Source organism: Leucopleurus acutus, assembly GCF_964270905.1.
Source record: "Leucopleurus acutus genome assembly, chromosome: 7".
NCBI lineage: Eukaryota > Metazoa > Chordata > Mammalia > Artiodactyla > Delphinidae > Leucopleurus > Leucopleurus acutus.
In genome coordinates this window covers 54,271,786-54,294,280 of record NC_139150.1, presented here as the reverse complement: position 1 = coordinate 54,294,280, position 22,495 = coordinate 54,271,786, and positions in this window count along the sequence as shown.

Sequence of the window (22,495 nt, the reverse complement as noted above, 5' to 3'; positions counted from 1 at the left end):
GACATAAATTCTCAGGTAACTGAGGAAGGGAGAGAAAGGCAGACAGAAGGAAGGGGGTGGATGTCAGTGTAGCAGAAGGAAGAGGTGGTGAACTGGAGGGGAAAACGGGAGGCACTGGCATAGACCCCGCTGATCCCAATGTGTGCAAATGCAGAGATTTGGGTTTTGTTCATTCACCTAACCATTGTTTACTGAGCTCCATACCCCTCACTGTGTGCCTCTTACTGTTCTAGGTGCTGTGATAATGCAAGAAAGAAAACACAGCATCATCCCTGTCCTTATGTCATTGTATTCCAGTGGACTGGAGATTCAAATGGTTTGCTCTGGTTGTCTGTGAAGTATGAGGCTCTGGAAGGTCGTTGACGGTTGGGTTCTCCAGGAAGCAGATGCTGAGGCAGAGTTGGGAGTGGAAACGATCCTGAAGAAGTTTTGAAGAGTGACCCCAGTGAAAGGAAAGGGGCTGAAGCTGGATTGGGCATGAGGCACCATCAGACTGTGATGCTAACTGGACAGACGTTCTGCCAGAGACCGCTCTTACCCACTACAAGAGTGCCATGCTAGGTGAATAGCTAGGTCATTGTACCACCCCCTTGCTGAAGTCCATCCTGAGAAGGGTGTGTCTTGGCTATCACTGTCTTGGTCATTCATTGGCTGAGGTCCTTCCAGAGAGCCAAAAAGCTGAGAGGACACTGAATAAGTTAATAGTGCCATCTAACCACACACAATGTAGCTGGGGGTCTGAACAGCATAGCTCTGTTCCTGCCACAGAGGGTTAGGAAAAAGCATAGGTCCCCCATCATTTTATTTCCCAGTTTCTAATAAAGAGCGTATTGGGGACATACATTCACACACACTATTGAAAATGGTTTTCTGACTCAGCCCTTCCCCTGGTAGCTCTAAAACACACACACACACACACACACACACACACACACACACACACACACACACAGTCACTGGGATTTCAGCATCTCAAGACTATTTTCTCTCAAGGCTAGCACACTCCTTCCTGGGAAAGAGTGGTGAGAAATTTTGAGGGCGATAAGGAAGTAGATGACCTATTGCTTTTTCTCTCATCCAGGAGGCATCAAGGACTGTCACAGGTTTGGTGTCAGGCAGACCTTGTTCTCTGTCACTTACAGCCTTTGCAGCAGCAGAAATAATTCCTCAGCTGCACTGCCCTGAGTCCATTTCTTATTCTTCCAGCAGGAGTAATCACGTTCATCTCACAGGCAGTGAGATCACGCAGATATCTGGCATAGTCCCAATTACATGTAACGTACTTGCTAAAGAGTGACCACCATTTTTTAAAAATTACTGATCCTGCACCCAGAGTAGAATGATAATTTGTGAGGAGACCACAGAAAGGATTATAGTTCTGAGATGAGTGCATGGAAGCAGTAAGGAAATGAGCTAGTCTGGAGAGAAAGCAAGTCATAAAATCACCCAGATGACATTGCCCACAGAAGTCTCTCTGTATCTAGAGCTCACAGCAACCTGTAGTACAAACAGACACCTCTTTGGCGTCTTCCTGGGACCATCAGGATAGCTAGTACTGCCTTTGGAAGCAAACAAGAGGATCTTCTGTGCTGGGTCCTGTGCATCAAAGGCTCCCCTCTGACCATCCTCCAGCCATGCCCTGCCCCACAAAGTGAGGAGCTCATGTGACCAAAGGTATGTCTCCAGCCCAAACCCACTTTCCTTCCACTTCTAGACCCAGCCCAGGTACCTGTAAACTCCGAATTCCCAGTCCAAATGGTCCCACGCTGCTTCCAGGGCCGGCACAGTCTTCTCCCTCAAGCCCATCCTCCCAAGAGTGGATCAGGTCTTCAGTGTGTTCATCCCTGGGCCTGCGAGGTAGCCAGAGAGTGGCTGTTAGAGGGACTGTGGGTGAAGCTAGACATGGAGACTGGGCTGTCCATAACTGAGCATAAAGCCTCCTCATGGCTGAAAACAGAACCAGCATTTTGGAGAGAAGAGGGGTGGGTTACAGGCTGGAGGCCGGACTGGCTTTCCTGGTACCACCAGGTTCTGGCCAAGAAATCCAAGGAGTCTCTGATCATTCTAAATCAAACCTGGCCTTCCAGGTCGTTATGAAAGTATATTTGTTAACAATTGTTTTAGCTTTCTTTGGAATTCTAAAATATTTAGATCTCTGAGTTTGTGGGCTTCCATTTGCAATCTTACCCTGGGGCCCTGTAAATGTTAGAGGTGGGCCTGGGGGAATGCTTAGAGCCTGGAGTCAGTAGGCCCCCAAAGTACCAGGAGAGAAGGTGTGCAGTGGAGTTTCGAAAGCCTGTGAAAACTCTTTAAGGAATGTCAGAGCATCAGGACTCAACAAATACCTAGACAGTTGCCAGACAGCAAATGGTGTACAGTGCAAACATTTGTTGTAGTCTGACGCTTTTAAAAACAAAATAATGCGTTGTTATTTCTCATCCAAGAGCTTCCTGACTTGGCTGTGCTCTTCAGTCCACAGTGAACATCTCTAGACCGTGTCCCCGTGTGGTCCGTGGAACATCTGTACAGCTCAGTCCTTGTTGCTCATGACCCATTACACTGAAGAGTTGCTTCACAGGGTGCCCCTCACCCCTGTCTCCACATCTGCATGGCACATTAAGCTAACGGTCTCTCTGGGGTACTGGGGGGCACATCTGTGTAGCCCACCCACACAGCTGGGTCTTCCACCATCAACTCCAAATCATCCCCTCCCTTCTCCCTAGCTTGTGCCCTGTGCTCACTCCTGCTTAGTCTTTCAAAAGGCCAGATTCATGTCCACAGAAAGGGTTTATGTCTGAGGCCTAGGGTTCATGATGGAATAGGCGCATTTGTGCTCCAGCCCCCCATGGATGCCTGAGTAATCCAGAGCTCCATCACGGAACACTATCCGGTCCAGGTGCCTTTGCTACTGCACAGGAACCAAGATGCAGCATCAGCAGCTTGTCCAAGGCCAGTAAGTGAGATGACCAGACCAAAAAGCCTGGGCTCTTCTGTTCGTACTGTGGTCACTTTCCCTCTGCTCCCAGGCTTTCTAGAATCTTTGCCCTTATCAAAATCTGACTGGGCTGTGCTGAGCTATTAGTGGTCAGGGTTGCTCACTGCTCGTAGTAGAGGCAAAGCTGCTCTGGGAACTCATGGTCTCTTGTTCCATTCTTCTCTTTGCCATAGATCTCAGGCTGCCTGGCTGGGCTCTGACCATCAGACCTGAGATCAGTGCTTCTCCAGCCATGCCAGTTGCACCGTGATAGAGGCAGCATGGAGAGAGGTGAAGAGTACTGGTCTGGGCTCCTGAGACCGGGCTCCCTCTGGGTGATGATGGCCAAGTCACTTCTGACCAGAGCTTGAGCTCTAGCGTGAGATGGCCTCAGAATCCACTCCATCTTCACCACTTAAGCAAATTACTTGACTACTCTGAACCTCAGATTCTTCATCTACACAATGAGGATAATAACCTGAGCCATGGGCTTCTTAGGGATTCATGTGCCCGTCACATGCTGGGCCCTTAATAAATCTTGATTTCCCTTCCCCAACTGTAAACTTCAAGGAGAGGAAGCAGATGATCTGTACAGCTCTGACATGCTTTCATGCTGTCACTTGGCTTCCTATTCCAGGATTTTTCCCAGGATCCATGATTGATTTCCTTCTGGGGTCGTTTCACACCTCAGCCCTGCGGTGTTCATTGGAAAATTTGCTGTGAAATTGTGTTGTCCGTCACCTTCCCAGGCCATGAAGGGCTCTGCAGCCAGAGTCATCCACCTGGCGGTTGGCTCTATTAATGATCCACCCAGAAGATGGATCCAGGAAGCGACGTATCACAAGGTCGCCTTCTGTGCTACCGGAGAGAAGTTCCAGGAGAGCTCTGAAGTCAATGGGACATGCCATCCTGAGGCATGGGAACCACAGGGATCACGCAGGCAGGGGAGCCTCTACTCAGAGGCTGCAGCCCACAGAACAATACCAAGACTTCATCTCCTGGCCTGCCTTCGTCTGGACTGCAATCTCAGGACAGGTGCAGAGAGCAGAGTACTGGGGGCTAAAGCCAAGCTGTCAGGTAAAAGAACAGCTCTGCACAGCCGGGTGGAACTTATATACTCTTTGTTTATAAGTAACAAAAGCCACGCTGAGTTGCTTAAGCAGTGAAGGGAAAGTTATTGAAAAGACATGGTAGAAAATAAGGAGATACCAGGAATGGAACTGAAATGCTAACCCAGCTCTCTCTCTCTCTCTCATCTTTCATCTCTACTCATTTTGGCCTGGCTGTTCTATTCTTTTGTCTCTGCAGACTTGCCTCATCTGCTTCTCTGATCCACACAACCAGCAAATGATGCCCATGCATCCTACATCTCAAGGTTTATGCTTTACCAGCATAAAGAAAGAGAGTAAATCAGTCAACCTTTCTCCACACATGGATAAATATAGATGTAGATGTAGATATAGACATATAGATGCGGATATGTATCCTATCAATCTGGATTTCAAATCCACAAAGAAGGCCTTCTGAGGTATCCATCCTGACTCAGGTACCCACCTCTGGTCTGATCAATTACTCCCGGAGCTTGGTAGTTTAGTTAACTGGACCACACACATCCCCCCCCCCCCCCGCCCTCCAATGAGTGAGGGGACAATAAAGGGAGATCTCTGTGTTCCTGGCATAGGCTCTAAAAGTTATCCATGGCAGCCTAGCACTCTGAAAGCCAAAATCATGAATCTAATATCAAGAGGAGCCCAGTCGTTCCAGGATTACCGTATACTAGTAATAAGTGGGTAGCGACCCTTAGACAGCAGGATGCTTCTCCAAACCTGCCCCAGTTGACTACTGTCTGGCAGACCTGCTTCTTCCAATAGTTCCTCAGTATTTAATTCTCCCCTTCAGAGATAAGTAACGCTGCTTTAAGAGGAAGGAGTAGGGACAGAGATTTTGAGAACAAGAAATGAAATTTGTTGAGCAAATTTACTGGGCTGTTCACAGTCTGTATACATTACTTCTTCGATCTAAATACAGCTGAGAACTGAGGTATCTTTGGGCTGAAGCAAGAAATGCGGGCTGCTGGCATGCCTGTCCTGGTTACTGCTGGTCTCCCTCAGTGGGGTTAGGAGTGGTTTGGCAATTGTCTTCCACTGATAAGGTAACATTTAAAAGAAAACAACAACAACAGAAACAAACAATAAAGGTGTGAGGGCTAATAGGCTTCCCTTCTCACTACAATTTGTGTGCAGGAATTTAAGTTTTCTTTATTCCACCAAGACAAATCAGGTACCCCTTTGACAAGTATCCCCTTCCTGCCCACTGACTTTATAAATGCTACTTAAAAGTTGATAACAGTTGTGTGTACGTGTGCGTGTGTGTGTGTGTGTGTGTGTGTGTGTTGGGGAGAGTCGGGGAGAAGTTTTAATGGGGAAAACATTTTTTATTGATTCTCAAAATGTGTGTGGTAAACATATGTGATAGGGGAGGATATGCAAGTAAGTACAATCTGGGGCACCTCTCTTAACTAAGATGCTTTATACACGTGAATGCACGCACTGCAAGGGATTTCGTCAGGCATTTCCTGTGTACTTGAGGCCTGAGGCCCAGAGTTGAGAACCCCATGGGGATGTTGTGAAGTTTGAATGAGGTAACATAGTGATGGTCAAACTTTCTTTAAAAATTTTTTTGGAGTATAGTTGCTTTACAATGTTGTGTTAGTTTCTGCTGTACAGCAAAGTGAATCAGCTACGCATATACATATATCCCCTCCTTTTTGGTTTTCCTTCCAATTTAGGTCATCACAGAGCATTGAGTAGAGTTTCCTGCGCTATACAGTAGGTTCTCACTAGTTATCTGTTTTATACATAGCAGTGTATATGTGTCAATGCCAATCTCCTAATTCATCCCACACACCCCCTTCCCCTCTTGGGTTATGGCCAAACTTTAATGTGCATTTAAATTAGTTGAGGATCTTGATAAAACACACATTCTGATTCAGTAGATTCGAGTAATGGCCTGAGATGCTGCATTTCTAATAAGCACCCACATGATGCTGGTGATGCTAATTGGGGACCACACATCGAGAACCACATGCAGAGACAAAGACCGGCACCTAAATCAGGAGTGGACGCTACCATATGGCCACATCCACACAGTCTATTCCCTTGCACACCCTGGCTGAGGTCATCACTTGCTACTTAGTAAGGAAAAAGTAAAATCTTAAATGCACCTGCTTTGTATTTCTTGCCACCTGCCTATTCCAGTTTTTCACACATTTATCTAGATGTTCAAAATTTTCTGAAATTTTAGTTAAAACTCCTTCAGCAATAGATTGCAAACCTCTGCGTTTTTGCTTGAACATAACAGACTGTTTAGCAATTTGTTACAGATATGGATGTGCACATGTACAGAGATAGACATTTCTCCCTCAGAAAGGAAGATAAGTTCTACTTAAAGGGAAATTAGCCAATTTCTGACATATTGGGGGGATTATTTCTTCACATTTTCCAATATTCATGATACTTAATATCCTCCCATGCGATCTGGTTGATCCACCTCTGTGTTGTTTTCTTCCTGTTTTGCACAAAAAGTTGCCCGGTACCCACCAGGAATTATGAGACCAAAGCAAAGAGATGAGAAAGCTACAGTGGACCCATTCGAATGTTCACTCCCTCTCTGAAGTTTCCCCCCAACACAGTTGCCCTCCCCTCCCCTCGCTACCATTTCTGAAGAATAAATCCTTCTGTGTTGCCACAGGCTTTGGGGCATGCCCCGTATGAGGACCCATCGAAGCTTATTATAGTTATTTACTGACGTCTGCCCTATTCCACTATTTTGTAAGCTCCCCAGAGAGCTTATGACTTATGTATGCATCATTGTATTTTCTGAGCATAGCAGAGTGTTTGACACAGAAAAGGTCCTTAATGAACTTTGTTGAATTGAATTAAACTGAATTGCAGGTGAATGAAAAAATTACTTCCATGTTCTTTGGAGAAAGTGGAAATTATGGCTTCTGGAGTAAGAATGGGACATGGACAGATTTAGAATGCAGAGCTGTGAGAGATCACCCATGCAAAGGACTACAGATAGTTCAGTCTGGCTGGTGTGTACAATGTGAGTAGGTATCAGGAGAGAAAGGTAAGCAGGAAACAGATCCTCAGGGGCCATGGACCCCTACTAAATAGTTCAGAATATATTCTATGAGATCTGGAGAAGTATTAAACTGTGTTAAGCCTGTAACATGATCTTTTTGGCTTGTAAACAGAACACTGGCAGCAAAATAAAGGATAGATTGGAGCAGACTGAGACTAGAGGCAGGGATTTAATGATCCAGACCCTGGTTCTTGGAGGTTGGAAGAATAATGTTCAATGGACCCAGGGTAGGGGTGCAAATGTGCCTGCATCTCTGGTAGCATCCTAGGGCTGCCCAAAGATGTTCAATAATTTTTCAGAATTTTGAGAACCCACTGGGTTACATTTGAAAAACAACAACAAAAATGGGTCTCTCCTCCAGAGATATAAGAAATGTCTATTGCATTAAAAGCCCCATAAACTTATTTAAGATTCTGGGGCTGGCCATTCTGGCAGAATGAATTTCCCATCAGCCTACCTGATTTCACTTCCTGCCTTTCATGAAATATATGTATAGAGAAAGCATGATATTCCCCAGCGGGTTCTGCATTCATGTGCATCTGCTGTCCAATTTACAGCTTGCGAAGGAGGTGTTAATTAGCTGGCAGAAGCACCTGAACAGGGAGTACTCGGTTGGCTGAGGGGGTGGGAAGGTCTCTGGCATTTCCTTATTCACAGAGGCAGGAAAAAAAAGAAAGGAAACTCACATTGCTGTCCAAAATGGCAACCTCCAAGCCAAGGCAAGTAGCAGAATTATAGCAGGTACCTCTCTCTCTAAAAAGAGTCTATTTCTGGATTCATGTGATTAATATCAAATGTTAATACGAATTTACTTTAAGTTTTACCTTCATATACGACTCTCTGAATTTTAAAGATCTCTCCCAGAAACATGGGTGAGTTTTTAGCTATTGAGTAGGATAAAATTAACATTGAAGAAGGGATAGAATGAATTCCCACAGGAGAAAAAGCAGAGAACCTGTCTTCCAAGAGAAAGGGCAGTGATCCAGAGCCAGGAGAGTCTAGGAGGTGGAGGGTAGAGAAGCGAAGTCTCAAATACAGGTGGGGCCGAAAGGACTTTTCATTCAGGGTCTATTTAAAAAGTTGGCTGGGTTGAAGTAGGTGGTTCAAGGCAACCATTTGTTGAGAGGAGAATAAGGCTAAATAATGATCAACTCGAAATTTCTTCAATTTGTATGTCAACAAAACTCGCCAAATCTCTTAACTCAAAATAAACAAGCAGTCGATGAAACAAAAGGAAGACAGAGTAACAGGATGTCATCTGATAAAACATTTTCACTGTAGAGATGGCACAGCTGAGATTCAGAGAAGTAGAGTAACTTTCCCAAGGATATTGATGATGGAATCATAACTTGAACCTTGGGTTCCTGACTTTCCGCCCGCTTCTCTTTCCAATATACTCCACTGTTGTTTTAAACGTACTTGGGGCAGTACGCCTAATCTGATCCGGCACAGCAACTCGTAACAGCACTGAGATATTTCTACAATAGTATTGCAGAATAGCAGGAGGGCCAGACAAAAAAGACATGACCAGAAAGAAGACATGGACACAGAAGGTATGAAACGCCTAGTTATTTTGCCTCTAATGACCATCAAGAGGAAATCAATTTTTTTTTTTTTTTTTGGTACGCGGTTCTCTCACTGCTATGGCCTCTTCCGCTGCGGAGCACAGGCTCCGGACGCGCAGGCTCAGCAGCCATGGCTCACAGGCCCAGCCGCTCAGACCAGGGCGCGAACCCGTGTCCCCTGCATCGGCAGGCGGACTCTCAACCACTGCGCCACCAGGGAAGCCCGAGGAAATCAATTTTTAAAAGTTGGGCAAATATAAACTTGCAGTTAGTTAATAAATATTGCATGTACCAGTGTGGCAGAAGACATATAAAAAATTCAGAGGCGCTCACATTACACATATAAAGAATACATGGAGACCACTTACTTTCTGCTTTGAAAAATATCACTGAAACTTCATAAAGTACAACTTGTTGTAAAGCAAAGCAAAAAGGAGAAAGCGGCATAAGTTGAGCTTTTGGCACACTCAGCAAGTACTCTTTAGGCTGCCAAGGTACAAGGCACCTGCACAAAGGGAAGAGAGACCCTTTATATCCGACCGCAGGATGGCTGCACCGGGTTCCCAGTGAAGCTGAGGTGTCCAAACTGAGGAAGACAGAGTCAAGGGAATTCAATGAGGAACACAAATGAGGGCAGGGCCTCTCTGGAAGATCACAGGGCTCCAAGCCCCGCTGCTTCCTTCAGCAAATCCTAATTAGCCCAGGAGAAGACAAAACACAATGTGTTTTCAGGACACGCCCCGGAGAGAGAGAAATTCTTGAGGTATGTAATTCGGCGCAATTAGCAAGGGCTGGAGGGGAGCGGATACAATGTGGAACAGGCTTGATTGGGTAATAATTTCCCTGGGGAATTGTGGGAGGTGAGCCAGTGGGGCTTTTCTGAACTGACTTGCCGTGGACTCTGTGCTCTAAAGCTTGAGGACAGAGATGGGAAAATCAAAGGAGATTTTCCTACTCAAATGTACCAAATATTTCCTCTGAGAATTGCTTTAATCCCCCAGTTTCTAGGCCAGTATGACACGTAGTAGATTTTCAGTAATGTTTACTAATGAGAAACTAAAGTAAAATGAAATGGTGAAGGAAATTCATGCATATCCTGTCTGTCCTCACCCCCTATGGAAGTTTTGAGGGTGTTGGCAGAGAGGTAGAACAGGCTACTTTTAGTTATAATTCACTTGTCTTGTACTAGCCGCCTGTAAAACCCAGCAAAGGGATACAGGGGAAAATTTCCACTGCTTGGAGATTCATTAGGCATAATAAAACATAATGGGCCGCCTGTAGCCTATGTGGACAAGATCCAAGATCCATTGCTTCCTAGCTAGGTGACCTTATGAAAGCTATTTGATCTTCTGAGTCTTGGTTTGCTCATCTGCAAAATGGACCTGACTTATCCAGGGTTGTTGTCAGGATTAATAAGATCATGGCCCCTACTGGCTCTAGTGAACAGCCCAAGACAGCAAGCCAATAAATCCATTTACACAAATGTGTGTTTTGGAATCAGCTTATCTTGGAGAGCTCACCAGGAAACTTCATTGCTCAAAATTAGACGTTCTAAACCTGGAAGATGTATTAGGATTTTTTATAGCCAAGGTGGGTGTTTGGCAATGCCTGCTTTTAAAGATTGTCAAGTTAAAATTATATGGTGAGGCTCTGTGGTGTCAAAGTTTGAGGCCATTCATCCGTTTATTGGAGGATTCCTGGTTTACTTTTTTCCATGCTTTATTTCCTAATTGTGGTAAAATATACATAACGAAATTTACCACTTTAACCATACTTAAGTGTGCCGATCTGTGGCATTCAGTGTATTCACCTTGTTGTATTCACCGTCACCACCATCCATCTCCAGCACTTTTTCACATTCCCAAACTGATACTCTATACCCATTAAACGCTAACTCTCTGTTCTCCTCTTCCTCAGCCCCTGGCAACCGCCGTTCTACTTTCTGTCTATGAATGTGACTACTCAAGGCATCTCATATAAAAGGAATTATATAACACTTGTCCTTTGGTGACTGGTTTATTTCACTTAATATAATGTCTTCAAGGTTCATCCATGTTGTGGTATATCTCAAATTTCCTTCCTTTTTAAAGGCTGAATATTATTCCATTGTATGTATATACCACATTTTGTTTATCCATTCATCTATGGATGGACACTTGTGTTGCTTCTAGCTTTTGGCTACAGTGAATAGTGCCGATGTGAACATGTGTATACACCTAATTTATTTTTTAAGAAGATTTGACCTTCTGCATAGGTACTGCCTTGATCTACCTCTGATAATAGCTGGGTTGGTTGTCCCTTCAAGCACATTGCCTCCTCAGATTTTTAACATCTCACAAAAAAATGCCAGCCCTCACCCCAGTTCTGTTAGCTGTTGAAACATATAAGTTTATAATTAACCTCCAAACACTGAATAGCTGCATTCCAGGTACTTGTCAGAAAGTATAATCTGAAATTTAATGTGGCTCAGTATCCTTCCAAAGATCAGTTGAAAGACATACCTTATGAAATGAGAACTGCCTGAAGCTTTACTCTTTCAAATCTATCCCTAAATTAAGCCAGACCCCATCCCAATAACTGGGATGTGTTTCTTTATCGTACACAGAAGTGCTCTCACTGAATTATGCTTCGGTGAAAGGGCTAGATTTAGCTTCAGTTTTTCTCGTCTGCAGTTTTATGAACCTGTATTGTATTTAGTGCATAGGTAACGTGCAGGATGTTGTTTACTTTTTCATACTGTTTCCTCTTTAGGAGGATCCATGGGAGAAATTATTCTTTGGTGTCAGCATGAACCATGGCTTCCTGGAGCTACTGGTTTATGTTTTTTTCCTGTGGGCACAGAACTGTGTAACAAATTGTGTTCCTATCATCACTTTGGCTACTAGGAAGCTTAGATTCAAATGTGCTCCCACCTAAACAAAAGGCATGAAATGCGTAACATGAATGTTGTGTATTGAAGTCACCTCTTGCTGTGTCCTATTCTTAAATAATTTTCTCTTTGCCATGATTTTCTCCCTTATTGCCATTGTGTGTTTGTGTAAATCACCAACAGGGAGAGACAGACAGACAGAGAGAGACAGAGAAACAGACAGAGCGAGACAAAGAGAGAGGGAGGAAGGGACAGCAGGGAAAAGAGAGGATATGTTTTAAAATAAGAATGTATCATTCAAAATTCTTGGCTGCAAACAAAGAAACCAATTCTAATTAGCTTCACCATAAATTAATTAGTTAATTTAAAAGGGAATTCACAGAAAGACTAGCAGCTGAGCTCACAAAATCATTGGAAAGGTGGAGAATGGGGCTGAAAAAATAGGCAGCATCCCAGAACACTTGGGCAGTGGGCACTGCAGGGCGCTCTGTACTGGAAGAGGAGGGTAAGACGTGAAGTAAGAGAAAGTTTTCTCTTTATAACCCCAAACCCCATATGGCAACAACCTCAAACATGTACATCTGACAAGTCCATCTCTTCCTGGCTACCTCTTTAGTACGTGGTCCTACTTCTGCTGACCCTAACATAGCACTCACTTGTCTGAACTTGGCTTCCAACTCTGTTAAACGAAACCCCTGTAGTGACTAGAACCATACTGCTCAGACTGCAGTCCACTGACTACCTGTTGCTCTCTGAGCGTATCCACACTTCCCCACACCCCAAAATAACACACACATTGATGTCAAGTGGCTCATAAAACAGTCTTCAACTCTACAAAAGGCTGTCCTTTAGAAGAGTTCAGGTAAATACAAATTCCTCCATCCTACTATACATCAAAATCTTCACCTCCTCATTCAGTGCACTGGAAATTCCACTCTGCCAGAAATGTCTAAAAAGTTTCAGATGTACCCAGGGTCCAGCATTAGCATATCTAAAGCTCTTGACCCTCCCCCCCCTTTTTTTTTTCTCCACAATCCCAGAGAAAGTATATTATCACAATGAGGCATTCTATGTGGAACCAGAACGAGGGCTGTGTCAGCCCTGTTCACAAGAGGAAGTTTCCTGACCAGACAGCTGGAAGATTCATCCCCTTTTGTACGCAAATACCCAATATTCTCTTCACGTGGTGGGGATGTCTGCATTAAATCTGCACAGTTCTACTGCCATGTTCACCAAGTAACCTTCGAATTAAAACTCAAAATATGGTTAAAACTCTTTTTAAAACTTTTTTTCCCACGTAGCGTTTCATATGAGGGAAGGATACAATGACATGAATATCTGGGTGGCCTCCTTGCCTTGCTGTAGGTAAACACATTGGCAGAGGGGCAAGAAACCCTTTTGTGAGTTTGTGAGCCTAGTCTGTGTGGGATAATCCCCCTGGGTCCCTTTAACTGTGATCACCCTGAGGTGGTCACTTTTCTAGATCTATGAAGCTGAGCGTCGCACCATGATACCCAAGGCCCTGTGAGGCCCTGTAGACACAGCTGACAGGATTCTTGAATAATAACAATGCTTACCATTTATCGAGCACTTATAATATAACAGGCACTATTATTCTACATACCCTTTTGTAAAAAAGAAAATTAACTACTTTAATCCTCACAGCATCCCTATGAGGTTGGTACTGTAATTATCATCATTTTACAGATGAGAAAACTGAGACACAAAGAAGTTAGAAACTTGCCCTAGTGGTAGAGTCAGGGTTCAATCCCAGGCAGTCAGGCTCCTGACCTTACACTCTAGAATGTTATGCTATGGTGTCCCCAGGGATTGATGACATTTACATCTTTACAACTGTTATATTTTGGACAGATTACAGGTAGCACATCTGGAAGTTGTTCATCTGAAGTCATTGGATAGAAGCTCTGTCTAGTGGCTTAGAATTGCTTTGATATTGGAAAGCAAAGCAAAACAAAATGGGACGGAAAAAAACCCAAGTGTGATATATGCCAGGTTGTTCTGTAAACTGCCCCAAAGTCATGTCTTTAGCATGGGAACTGACCAAGGAGACTTAGCCAAAAATTCACATGGGTGTTGAAGGATCATTCCAGGGGAAACTGTCCTCCTTCATTGCCTGAAGTGATCTTTCTAGATTTCTGCCTCTGTAAGCACAGCTCCTTAATGCGGGTGATTTGTGACATCTGCATTCACAGTCGTCACAAGTACGGTGGGGAGTTTGGAGAGTGAGCTGCTAACGTCAAGCCTCAAACAAAGGGAAAGATGACAATATGGTGGACCCTTTAGCCAGGGTGTCCTTCCTGTCGAGTAGGTGTCTGATCAGGCCACCCAAGATGGCTGTTCTCCTGCTCTCTGTACATCCCCTGCTCGATCAGTCCCTGCCTGACCTATACCCTACTCACCTAACTGACCTTCCCGCTTAATCATAGAGCCTAATCAAAATGCCCATGTGCTTGCCTCCAGCCCCAGCTAATTATTGTTCTAATTAGAACTTCTCCACTGATAGCTGATCAAAGGGGCGGTGAGGGACGTGCCCCTCTGCTAGTTTCCCTGGCAACCAACAAGACAGCCTGAAGTCAATTCCTCCTGTAACTGGTAACCTCCCCTCCCCGAGTCGTGAAGGCTGCCGCCATGTTCTGCCCGCTGCCGTCTGCCGTCTGCTCTCTGTGGGATGTCGCTCCAGGACCTCGCTTCAGACATGTAAGCTCCCCCATCCATTAGAACACTGATGTCTCTGTCACCGACTCTGGGCTCTTTCTTCCGTCTCGAGGCTGGGCAAGTACAGGGCTTACAGGCCTGTGGGGTGCAGCCCAACAGTAGGAGTCAGGCATTCTGACTTGCTAAGGAGCAACGTTGTTTCCTTTGACTTTCTCTAGACACATCAACAGGACTTACAGCACAAACTGGAGCCGGTTCATAGTAGCCATTCTTTCTTTGCTCTTTTATAGCAAAAGCCTGAGCATTTCAGGGTTAGAGCATGAGGGATTCCCACCACCACAACTCCACAGCTAAAGCCCAGGCCATACACCAATCAGGGGGAAGCCTGGGTTGGGATGTTCCCATCAATACTGAAGCCATTTCTTCTGAGGAGGACTTGCCAAAAGCCAAACATTTGATTAGAGATTCTCCTCTAGAGTCGTCCAGGGTCAACTCTTTGCCTACGCTGCCTGAGGAACCACCAAATGCAAATCTACAGTCTTCCCCACTAAGCTTTACTGCCTCTCTTTCAGTGTTTGTACACTTAACTGTACCATCTGTGGTCATGGAATATAGGATTCCTATAGCTAGAAATAATTTTCATCAAAAATAAATTGTGGTAGGAATATTTACCATTAAAAAGAAAAATTCCATATCATAACTTGCAGCTTCCTGCCTGAGCAGCTGTGCCTGAGAATAAAACCTGGCCCTGCCCCCAGCCTGGCCCCAGTCCCTGCCTTCCAGCCTCCTCTCGCCCAGTCTCCAGTGGGGGTCCAGCCTCTGTAACACATGGCACTGGTCCTGATCCCTCTGCCTGATCTCCTAATCTGTGACCAACCACTGACTCTTCTGCTGCTTGGAACGCTCTCATTATTCCATGACTTCAGCTGCAGGTAGACCCTCTGGCCCCAGTGGCTGAGGACCCAGCCTCTCATGGAATGCTGAGCTCCCTGCCTTTTCCCTCTCCCACTGACTGTACTCTTTGAGTGACTCATTGATTTTCGTTTCAATATCTCTGTCCTAGAGGCAAGAAAGCCCTTAAGTAACATGGACAATCTCCCCATCTCCACCCTTCCATCCTCTAAACAGCTGAGACCCTTGCCTTTATGGCTGGTTTAGCAACTAATCAGTTGGCTCAATTAAAAATGTATTTGTCACATGTTCTGTTGCTTACAAAATAATACAGTTACTGTAAAAAATTTTTAATTTGCAAAAAATATATAATAGAAAGAGTGAAGGTTCTTATTCACATCCCCTTGAGACAACGACTGTTAACAGTTTGGTAGACATGGGGATGTGTGTGTGTGTGTGTGTGTGTGTGTCTGCGTGTCTGTGTGTATGTATTTTAGTGTCTTAGAACTGTATTGGAGTTATACTATACATATTGTTTTGAAACTTTTTTTCTACTTAATATATCCTGAATGTCTCTTCTTATCAGCACATAAAATCTACCTCATTTTTTAAAACGTTGCATAGTGTTCCATTGTATAAATGTAGCACAATTTATTAACAAATACCTAATGATGGACATCTGGTTTATTTTCAATTAATTTGTCCTGACAATGCACAGAGAACATGCTTGGACACTAATCTTTGCTTGCTTGTACATTTCTGTAGAGCTTAGATTTGGGACGTGGCAAGGCAACTCTGAGCCTCAGTTGCTCTTTCGGTAAAACCAGGATAACTGCAGGAGGCTGTGAGAATTAGATGAGATTGTTAACACTGAGGTGGACATGTGTAATTCACTCTAACTCCTTTGTATCTAAAGCTCTATCTGAGTCAGGAATTCTCCAATTATTGAGTCTTGGTTGAGGATACTTTCTTCCATTAGAAATACCCAAAATGCCACATACTCACCTTCCCAGAGACCTTAGCAGCCAGGTAAAATCATCTGACCTAGTCTCCACCAATCAGATGATTCACAGTACACTGACTTGGGAGTCAGTGACACAACAGCCAAGGTTGGGTAGCACACTTTCTCTCTTTCATGGCCATGGTAGTTGATGATGAAAACAAGGTCAAGTTCTCATCAGAGAAACAGCAACAGTGCAAACTGTTTTTTCCTCTGCCTCAGTGTTTCTCATTGGCTGTCCATCAGAATATATTGGGGAGCTTTAAAAAATACTGATGCCTAGATCCCAGCCCCAAAGATTCTGATGTAATGGATCTGGAGGAAATCTTGGACACTGCGATTTTTTAAACAGCTTTATTGACATCTAATTTATATAGCATAAAATTTACCCATTATAATTATATATTCAATTATTTAAAAATATGTATTTATAGCATTGTGCAGCCATTACCATAACGTAGTTTTAGAACATTTCCATCATTCCCCAAATTTCCCTCCTACCAGTTTGCAGTCAACGCTTGCTTCTTTTCTGGCCTCAGACAACCACTAATCTACTTTCTATCTCCATCCATTTGTCTTTTGTGGGCATCCATGTAAACAGGATTAGACCATGTGCAGTCTTTTGCCTCTGGTTTCTTTAACTTCTCATAATATTGTTAAGGTTCATCTGTGTTGTAGCATGTTCCTTTTTATCGATGAACAGTATCCCACTCTATAAACACTCCACATTTCGTTTATTCAGCAGTTGATGGACATTTGGGTTGTTTCCAGTTTGGGGCTATTATGAATAATGTTAGTGTGAACATTTGTGTGTATGCCTTTGTGTAGAAATATGTTTACATTTCTCCTAGGTATATTTCTAGGAGCCGGACTGCTGACTCATATGGTAAGTTTATGTTTAACTTTTTAAGGAACTGCCAGACTCTATTCCAATGTGCACCATTTTACAGTTCTACCAGCGATGATTAGGGGGTTCATTTTGCTAACACTTAGTATTGTCAGTGTTTTTAATTGTTAATTTGTATTTCCATAATGACGAATGATATTGAATATCTTTTCAAGTGCTTATTAGCCATGTGTATATTTTCTTTGGTGAAATGTCTATTCAAAGTTTTTGCCCATTGTTTTCATCAGATTGTCTTATTAGTAGCTTGTAAGTGTTCTTTATATATTCTAGAAACAAGAATTTTATCAGAATGTGATTTATGAATATTTTCTCCCAGTCTTTGACTTATCTTTTTATTTTCTTATTGGTGTTGTTTGAAACGCAAATGCTTTTAATTCTGATGATGTACAAGATATCAGTTTTTCATTTTACAGATTGTGCTTTTGTGTCATATCTAAGAACTCTTTGGTCAACCCAAGGTCATGTAGGCTTTCTCCTATGTTGTGTCTAGAAGTCTTACGGTTTTAGCTCTTGCATTTAGGTCTATGATCCATTTTGAGTTGTTTTTTATCTATGTTGTGAGGTTTTGCATATTTTGATATTAATTGTTCAAGTACCATTTGTTACAGAGACTATCCATTCTTCATTGAATTGTCTTGGCATATTTGTTGAATGGGCACTGGAATTTTAAGTGCCCATGGTGCAAAGTTGAGATCCAAGCTGCCTGAAGGTGCTAGCATCTAGCATTGCTAGGTCTCCTCTGTCTTTCCACATTAGAGAAAGATCTTGATATGTTCTAGAATCTAGAACACTCTCCTAGCCTGATGAGAATCTTTGTGATTTTTCCTTGATTTTTTTGCAAATGCTGTCACCATCTACCTGAACAGATTATACAGAAGTGATCTTCAGTAACTACAACCTACACTTATAAAGCTGTTCTATTATATCCTGCATGAGTCACAACTAGGTCTGCTTTTCCCATTAGACTGTGAGCTGTTCAAAGGCAAGGACTGTATTTTAATAATGAAAACAATATTAACAGCTACCATTTTGAGCATTTGTTCCAGTGCTGTGCTCAGTACCTTATAGATTTATCTCATATAATCATTTTCCAAGACTTCTGAGAGGTGTTTCACAGAAGTTAAGTAACTTATCCAAGGTCACACAACCAATAAATGGCAGAGCCAGGATTCATACCATGGAGAATCTGTGTATAAAACCACAAAAAATAATCAAGCAAATATTTCTAGATAGCCCAGTCCTTCTCAGGAAATGGCTCCAAGTTCTCCAACCCGTTGCAGACCAATAGCATTATTGTAGCATGAAAACTGTATATGTAATCAACAGGGATGAGAAGCTGAGGCTGGCAGAGACTTTGGGCTTGGGTGGGTTAGGACTTTCCATATAGAGGTGCCACTAATAGGTTTTGTTTTTCTCTTCTGTTCTGATGACAATTTGGAATTTTTACCCCACTGCGAGAGTGATGGTTCGTTTCACGTTTTACATGGCTGGTTTATTGTGCTCTTGACAATTTTTCCCCTACTCCTGACAATTGTGAGCATTGATCTTTTCTCTGGAGTGACAGGATATTACACTGAGACTTTGGGGAGGTTCGTGTTGCCTCTCACCAGCCATCCACAAATGCATGAGGCTTGGTCTGTATTCCTCTATCACTACTCTCAGAGCCTCTTCTTGGCGAAAGATGATGCCTGTGCTATCCCTGACACTCCTACTCAGAGCACATTTGCACAGGTGAGGCTGATGAGCTGGTCAAGCCGTGGGCGGGCCATAGCTGTGGGTGGATCTGGCCTTCTAGACTGTGCCTATCAAAAACCAGGGCAGGGCTCAGCCCACCTCTTGACTTGGCTACTCGGGGTTTCACGTGGAAGAATGGAAGAAGCACTACTCGGGTCGTCAAGAAGTCTGTGTCTCACCCTAAGCCTGCCACTCTCTAGCTGTGTTACTTTGGTCAGACCAGTTACTCTCTATATAAGCTTTAGTTTCTGTGTGTGAAATTGGGACTAGCATTGTATTTCCCAGTTGTTGACCTATGTATTGCAAACCTGTAATACTCTCCAGTTAAATTGGGCTTAGTAGTCAATTCATTTGGGGAGTCTTCTTTGGGAATTCGTCTGTCCTCCTGGAAATCTCCTACACCTCCTTCAAAGCCCTCCCCTAAACTTGGATTCCTCATGAAGCTCACCCTGGTCATCCTCCCCAGTGGAATTCATCCCTTTCTCTCTCCTTCTCCTACACTACTTTCCAAATTCTTCTACCGTAGTCCTCATTCCATAGTGCCCAGTTTATTTTCACATACGTCTATCCATCAACTACCTGAACTCTGAAGGCAAAGATCTTGCCCCCACTCATCTTTGTGATACCCAAGAGCTAACACAGATGTGACACTTATGTACTAGGTACAACATAAATGTTGACATGTATAACTAATAACTGGTATAATTGGCGATCTTGGGATGTGTTTACACTTAGCTGTGCACCTGTAACCATTTGTGTTGGTCATCCACACACCTTCCTTCCTTCTCTTCCTTGGGAAACAGCTTCTCCCCAGCTCCAGTTCTATAATCCTGGTGGGGCTGCCTGTCATAGTACATGGCCCCTCGCTCACAGGAATAGCCATGATGTGACCCAGCCTGACCTACTCTTTCACTTTGGCAGGTGTGTGACCTACGCTGGGCCCTTTGTGGTTCTTCTCTGAGATTTATTTCATTGTTGTTCGTGGGTCCTTTATCAGATTTTGTTTTTATGTTAATTAATACTTTTAAACCACCTCTACATGGAGCCGCACATTTACGACAGTTAACCAAATTAATGTGACAGCACGGGAGCACCAAAATTCAAGAAGAGGGCTGTAACAGTGATGTTTACACATCCACAATATTATGTGCACAGATAAGTGTGACTGACTTTTTTGTGTGACTAACCTTGTAAGGACCTTTTCCATCACATTCTACTTGATCCCTCTGTGGTGTCTGATGCCTCCTCCTTGAAACTCTATCCTGCTCTGGTTTCTGTGACATAGCTCTCCCAGGTCACCCCTCTCTCATCTCCTTTGTGGACTCCTTTTTCTCTGGGCTGTGTCCTCAAGTGGAGAGGGAGAGAGTGTGTCTTGTATTTCGGGTTACAGAAGCAGGAGGACATGAATTAGAAGCTGTTGGTGGCCGTCTTCCATCATCTGTGAAAATCTGTTTCCAGCAGGAGAGAATGAAGCCAGGCAGAACTGTGTGGTGTGGAGATGAGAGAGAGGATGGGGGAGAAGGTGTCCGAGTGGCCCCTGACAGTAGCAAATCCCTTAAGTCCAGCAGTTTCTCTCCCTCTGATTCTGTTAACCTCCAGGGTCTTTCTAACATACCCCCTTAATACTTAAGTGAGTTTGAGTTCCCATTACTTAACAGCCCAACTTTACTAAAACACAACCACAACCCATCCTTTAGATTATATCATCCTAGGAACATGGTTACTGTACTGGCTTAGCAAAATGAAATAAAGACAAAGTCTAGGTCTCAAACAGGAAGGCAAGATTCCAGGGCCAGAAATGGTTTCTCCAGACCACAACTCAGGAAACTTGCACATTTTGTAATAATTTTTTCTTCCTGGGTAGACTTTTAAAAATCAGTCTACCCCCTTCCTCCAGCATAGCCCTCTGAGAAACCTGCAGTCCTTCAGAAGGATTCCTATGTTTGGATGCTGACTCCGCCAAAAAATTTTTTTTTCTCCCCCAACTAATTGAATTCTGCAGGCCCCACCGGTGACTGACAGTGTTCCCAACTGGGAGCACAGTGACTGAAGGCAGCAAGTTGCCTGCTGTTATTTTCTGCTTTCTTCTAGTTTAATTGCTTTTGTACCTGTGCCTATTACATGAAGAACTAAATGAAAACTCTACAGGACTGAAAATAGCACTTCAGATGGGATTATGTCCCCTCCGAGTCTCCTCTTTGACTCTGTAGCTAGACAGGTGTTTTTCAGCAGAGGGAGGGAAAGATTTTTTTTTTTTTTTAAGTTATTGTGAATCTGGAGGAAATGATGGCTACAATTTCACCTAGCCTATGCTACCCCTCTGGCATATTCTCCCATTAAAATGACAGGTTTCCACCACGAAGCCCACCAATAAAACACTTCACATTTGATGATGGCAAAGGAGGTAAAAGTTGTGTGAAAATTCCCAAGGGAAAAGTTGTCATTTCCTTAGTTGGATGGGGTTGGGTTTGCATAATGGGAAGCTTTGATTATAGACATGGTGCTGTGCTATTTTTACATTGTCCCAACTTTCCTCCCTGTTCAAGCAGTAATAGCAATTGTGGTTACTATACTGTGGATCGGTCCACTCCTTCCCATTCTTCTTCTCTGTTTGGGAACATGGGGAGGGGGTGACCCCCATAGCTGTTTCATAAGCAGCTGTAACATAGGAGGCTTCCTAAAAAGTTGGTCAGTGGGAGGAACTGGTTCTCATTCATCTTGCCACCAGGATCTGAGAGTCCATCTGAGAATGCAGCAGATGGAGAACAGGCAGAGGACAGAGGTACAGAGAAAAACTCACTTGGGCTTCTGGATCAAGCCATGCCTGCATTCAGTCCATCTTTGGGCTTTTCATTTATACGAGCCAATAAATGCCCTCTTTTTTTTTTGGTCCTTTGCAACGGAAAGAATTCGAACCAATACTGATGATTCACTGTTTGGATTCTTCCCCTATGAAAAAAGATCTTCCAAGGAACCATGAGAAACATGAACAGCCACCTTCATACACCTCCATGCCCAACCCTCAGTTCCCAGCTTGTCCTCGTGCTGCTGTTTGGTCTCATACCTGTGCTAACTTTGTTAACAGCACCTGGGTTCAATTCTGAAACAACCATTTGGTTTTCCTTCAAGGAGCCATCCAAGTACAAAGCATGGCAGAAGTTCTCAAAGCGTATGATACCAGAGGCAGCAGCAAGGGCAGCCCCTGCCTGGGAACTTGTCAGAAATGCACATTTTCAAGCCCCGCCCCAGATCTCTTGAGTCAGAACTTGTAGGGGTGGGGCCCAGAGACCTGTATTTTAACCATCGCTCCAGGAGACTTGAAAACAAGCTGAAGCTCGAGAACTCCTGGCATAGAGGGTGTCCACAGTCGTTGTAGACTGTAGAACAGACATGACCAGCATTTATAATGAGAGCATTTGAAAAAGCCATAGTAAGACCAGGATGGGGACTTATCAGGAATGTTTCATGACACAGAGGCTGAACATTTCAAGTGGTACAATAAGCAAATATGACAAGTGGGGAGACCGAAGCAGGGTTAGGACTTAAAGAACGCCTGTACTTTTCTGCACAGCAGTGCAAGCAAGCTGGGATCCTAAGAGAGGGGGTGGAGATGTGGATGTTTCTTTTGTGGGTGAAATCACTTGTAGTTGCTTCATAATACTTTTCTCGGGCGCTCACATTTTGATGTCATCTTGGATGGTTTCAGTCTAGTAATGTGGAAAGTTTGGGGGAG